This window comes from Hyposmocoma kahamanoa, unplaced genomic scaffold, assembly GCF_003589595.1.
Source record: "Hyposmocoma kahamanoa isolate Upper Pololo Valley unplaced genomic scaffold, ASM358959v1 226, whole genome shotgun sequence".
Lineage (NCBI taxonomy): Eukaryota > Metazoa > Arthropoda > Insecta > Lepidoptera > Cosmopterigidae > Hyposmocoma > Hyposmocoma kahamanoa.
This window is the reverse complement of record NW_020653745.1, coordinates 1,041,888-1,047,887: the sequence shown is the minus strand read 5'-3', so window position 1 is coordinate 1,047,887 and position 6,000 is coordinate 1,041,888.

Below are 6,000 nucleotides of genomic sequence, written 5' to 3'. Positions count from 1 at the left end.
ATACAGAGCGTCATTCACGCTTTAGTCTTCGTTTGTTCGACTGACAGCGAAGCAAGCAAAATTAGACAGTACTGCGATGACATTACAATTTAAATTCAACGTTTTAGCCTTTTCATATTCCTTTACATGTCACTACGTTTAAATAGGTTGACTTGGGACATTTTTTTCGTGGTTTTTGTATTAGACCCGTCGTCCATTTATTTGTAAGTCAATGGAAGGAAACTAAAAGAAAACTTAAAAAAAAACCAATAATTAAATACGATTTTACTTTATTAAGCGAAACCTATACATACTGATTTAGTATACACAAACTGTTACCGTACCATATACAATATATATTCTTTATATATCTCTTTATACTAAATAACGCGTGAGATGAACTACTCTATACTGGAATGTATGTATGTAAATAATTATTGAATAAGTATACATTTTTATTTATACTTTTTGTTCCATACACGTTGGTGTTTGGTTGCTATTTAACTATGGTTTAATGTGTTCACAGTTTCATATTGCTCTTCATGTAAAGTCTATTTACAAGATTCCAAAGACCATAGCGGTTGTGACAATCGGACGACAATTGCTACAATCAGTTCTGTTGGTGTACAGTTAGACCTGTGCTTAATGCACACCATTTGTTACGACCAATGAAAATGAGCTCTGACTGACAGTTTATTATTTCCATTTTCGGCCACGAGCGTTATGATCTTTGTTATAACTATAATAAACATTTTTAAGACTCATTAAACTTAAGTCAATAATTGTTTAATAATTAGTACTACAAATTCAACTAATTGAAGTGTTGTAGAGCTGTAATATCACCCCGTAATAACCAATTCAAATTTCGTACATTTCATCTACAATAATTATCAATAAACACAAAATTCACACCAAGAAACCACCTAAAAACATCAAATTGTATAAAATAATATTGACCAGAAACGAACATAAAGCCATCTAGCGGAAAGAAAAGCGAATTATTATATTCTAAAACGTAGATTATGGACTAAAAAGTAAAAATGGCGGCTGTTAGGGGTCAGTTAAATAAATATAGAACCCTTTTGGTCCTGGCCATTTATAGGGAAAATAGTGCTAAGAAGTCTGACATGGAATGATGCGCCGTAATTGTTAATACCCACGTAAAGGCCAACTGACGGACTGTATCGAGATTCAAATCCCAAAATCATGCTCTCTAAATTATATGCAAGTTACAATATAAACACATTCACGTTCTACACAAATAAATAAACTTTGATTAAAATACCACTAACGCCACCTAGCGAAATCCACGTCAGATTCCAAAAGAAGTGCGATGGCACCGAAGACGAATAACTACGAAATAAAGTGTCCTTAACAACGTATCACTATAAAAAGTACATAATTGTATGATAGTTTTTTTATTGATTAATTGATTCCTTGCAATTTATTGCACATTTTGCGATATAACAATTAATACTTGTTTCGCATGAAAGCCCTTTGTCTTAGCGAGATTTTTATAAACGGCGTTTTACAAAGAACAAACCAGTACCTCACTTGCATTTCCGTTCCCTCCCACCTAAAAATTGTATAGCGCCATCTATTAGACAAACTGTAGTACTAAAGGCATAAAGGACTTGCTCTACGCCACAAATTGGATATTTTTTTTCGAAAACACTTTCACTGTGCGGAACCAACGAAAGCCATCTTAGGTCGCATCGAATCATAACGCTTTCACGTCTATTGCGTTGTTTCTAATGGCATAGTAAGTCATAAATTACGACCCCGTAGTCACTCTACGTAATGGTCGCTCGGTCAATAAGGTACGTCCGACACCACACCACATCTTAACTCCACGCCCATAATAATATAAACATATCTGAATACAAAATAGTATGTCGCAGTACACAAATACAATAAAGCTGATCTGAATCGTTTCGATTGTAAACCATACTTGTAACACAGGCCAACATTCTTTTTAACGTAACATTGTTAGAGTTGTACAACATTTCAACATTCTTTCATTCGCTTTAACGAATAATGTTCATGCCCATAAAAAGTTTGGAAGTGGAATAGTACACTTGAAATCTAACGTTAAATCTAACAATCTGAAGCAAAGAGTAGCTTATACATAACGAGTATAGAGTCATCAGCTCCTAAGATCCCTGGTGACTAATGCGGGAAGTACGTTTCCCTATACAAACACATACCTCCAAGTTCATGATTTCTGGGTTCATGTTTTTATTTAAACATGTTTTGAAGGGTCATCCATGGATGAACTTATCAGTCAAATGGGCTTTTAAATATCAACTCTCGTTTGAGCTGTGATTAGAAAGCTGAGATAGTATAGCGCCAACAACTGACCTGTGTGTACGTCTCCGTATATTCCAAAAATATTCTGTATTTATTGTAATAAAGATAATATCTCTAACAATGGGGGCTGTTCCATTCGGTGGTGTAGGAAAAACAGCAAAACATCTAATTACAAAACAAACGGAATCACATTTCATCGGTAATTAAATAAAATTTTGCAATTTTCGTCCATTATAGCAAAGCTCAATTTGAACTGGTCGATTTCAAGTGAAACATTTGACGACACCCGTCAATTGTTTCGAATTCGGATTGGCCAATCGGAGCGCAGTTGTCACCGCAATAATTTGGCAGAATAGTTTTCAAACAAATTAAACGACATTTCGTCTCTATTTCTCGTTATATACTCGATGTTTGAAGTTAATGCACTGCCTTAACGAAATATATTTCGGGTTTTGAAAAATTATCTAAAAATTGTATAGCAAAAAGTGATGTCAGCGCCATCTATTTATTAACGACGTCTATCTTCGTGGACGTACTAAGCAAAATATACGTAGTGATTAGACCCTGATCTGAAGCTACATGCAAGTCACATTGGAATTGTAGAAAGTTCCGTCAGACCCTCTTGGTATAGCAAATATTCTATTAACTTATAGTCGACACTGGACAACGTATATTTTCTGAAGCGCAAGCTATCTTGCACTTCGTTTGTTTTGCATAAATTTTTAACAACTTGTATCTTTATGATTCGACCTCGTCCACTTTCCAAGACAAATAACGGAAGTACACTTCTGCGTATGCGTGTCTACGTAGACCTAAACGCATAAGGTTTAATTTAGCATATATAGTGTCTACAAATGAACGAGCACAACCTAATTGCGTTCAAAAACTGTTCGCGCATTCAAGTAGCTTTCATCTAGATGAGTCATTACCGATTCGCTACAAAGTGAATGAAATTTTTCGTGTAAAACCCCACTTCCAATCTTCATGAGAGCTCCAAAGGATGCATTATGGCACCAAAACAATAATGTTCACACAACTACGTACCCTAACTTGCTAATACTGCAACTGCTTTAAAGCTGTCATGGACAAACAAACCGAATAATGTAACACTATATCACAAATCTATATGGGTTTACCAGTTAACAGAGACGGTCAAGGCTACTGCAACAGCAATTTTAATGACGCATAACATCTATCAAAGGTCAACTTTTGATCAAAATAAAAAGCGACCACACCTTATCTGCACATAAGGTACACCACACACATTAATGATTATAACAAACATTAAAAACTCATCACACGATTTTGTACATCTTTGTATCACACAGGCCTGTTCAAACATGCTAATATTAAAATTTTCACATTTATTTCCTTTAGATATGTAATGAGCTTATTTTAATTTAATATTTCAACTAGCACGCAACGCATTTAAACATTTGATTAATTGAAACTTAGCTAAATACTGATGCTCCATATATTTCAAAAGTAGAGTATTTGGCAACGACAGAAATTCAATAGCGGTCATTTTTTTTTTTGGAATTGGAGGTAACTGACAACTATTAATATCACTTTCAAATACACTGTTGCCATGGGTATAGTGATGTGTTTGATTCCGTTCTCAATTAACTCGCTGAAACAAATTCAATCAAAAAGGACCGTTAAATATTTTACACTATCAATCTGTTAGTCTCCACATATTTTTTTTTACAAAGTTCTTAATTTCATCCAAAGATATAATTTGTTTTCATGATCTATTGAGTGAGCCAGTAAAGTCGATCCTTCAAGACACCTCTATTTTTATTTCATCCTGTCAGTTTACTATCTAACAGCTGATTGTTGTACCTAAGAGCGAAGATATTCATATTATCTTCCATTTAAAGGTATTTAATGTTTGATAACGATTTCTTGAATGGACTATGTATTTGTTGCCAAATTAATCAACACACAGTAGTTCTGAATCATATTGTTGCTAATACTACTTTTAAGTTGGTAGAACTGATTGTCAAACTATTTTCGAAGCCAGTAATGCCAACCTAATTAAAACTCCTCCATTATTATAAACGATTACATTAAAAAAGAATACATGAAAACTTGTTCTATGAAAAAAGCAAATTGATTAACTTAAGTTATTTACTAAACGGTTACCACTAGTTTCACATTTCTCGGGTGAATAAACATTTACAGTGTGGTAAGAAATCTGTAATTAGTGATTAGCCATAGTTTTGTCACTATTATATTGGTCCTATAGTTATTTCGCGTTAACAATGCCTTAGCAAATCAAAACTAACTAAATCAATCGTGAGTTTAACATCACGTGAAACGAAGTAAAGTCGGTCATTTTTGAAGACTGAGTAAAATGACATTCGTAGCATTTCTGGTAACCAGAAATTTTAAATAGTTATGTAGTTATTGTCGATAGTTTTATCGATAGATTGTGAAGGAAGATAATTTTTTCCAAAAATGACTGAATAGCAAATGTTACGCCGTTCTAATGATTACTAATTGCGTTATTATTATTACCTTCTTTATTCTTATTTTGACAGTTGACGTACTAGTGTCGAGGTGAATTTTTATTTACATACAATTTAACAATAATAGCCGAATTTGATTATCTATATTGAATTAACATATAAATTTTTAAAATATGTCTCCTCTTTGTATTTTTACAAACATAGTTCTAAATACTGTGTATGTATGTATGAACTCACAAAAATTGACAATTCAGATGAACTTGTGCTCTGTAATTGGATGAATAATGGGTCGAGAATAATTCAAATGAAACAAGTTCAGCTATTCATTCTATAAGCGTGGCCAATATTCAGTCGACAGTCGATAGAATTTTTATCGATTGCAATCACTAGCTGCTCGCAAGCGGGCCACACTTTTGCGCATTGAATTGTCATTTTACTCCGTCTTCAAAAAAGACAGACTACAGAAAGTTTAAACTGTGCCATCTCAAATGGCTATTAATCTGTAGTATGACAATGTACACCTCTTACTTTTTGGATGTCAAGGTTACAGTTAAGATGGATTGCAAATTAAACTATTTTTTCGAAACAAGCGTTTCGAACTCTTTAATTAATAATTTTAATTTAGTAAAACAAAATATATTTGAATTTGAGTTTGAATTTTTGTTACTTTAACGTATAAGTTAAAGTAACAAAAATTCAAAAGTATGTAGCTTGAATTGAAATGTTCTTTGGTAAATCTAAAAAAATAAGGAATTACAATTTTTGTAACTATATATAGTTCAGAATAGACTGGTTCGCATTAATATTAGGCAAACTAGTTAATGACTTTATCATCTCAGTCAGCCGTGACCATGGGACCTGTAAAGAGTCCGAAACGTTGGCTTGTTTGAAAAAACAAATATACGCAATTCAGATCCGAAAACACAGTTTCATTTCCAATGTGGATATGATGGATTTTAAATTAACTGGACAAAACTAACAGCCACTAATGTTACTTTGTAAAAATAAGTTGACATGTGTTCAGTAGTCAAAAACCGTAATAAAACAGTCCAAAATTAAAGTTGTAAGTGATGAAAAACAACAAGACTATTTTTGTTTCATAAAAATTTGGCAACACAATTGACTTGAGTTCTGTTCAGCTAATCAAAAATCCGACTTTATGTAGGGTTATTTTTAATTAAACTGAAACTTGTTAATACGGCATACTCGTGACTAAAACAAGCCTCGTGTTTGCACACAA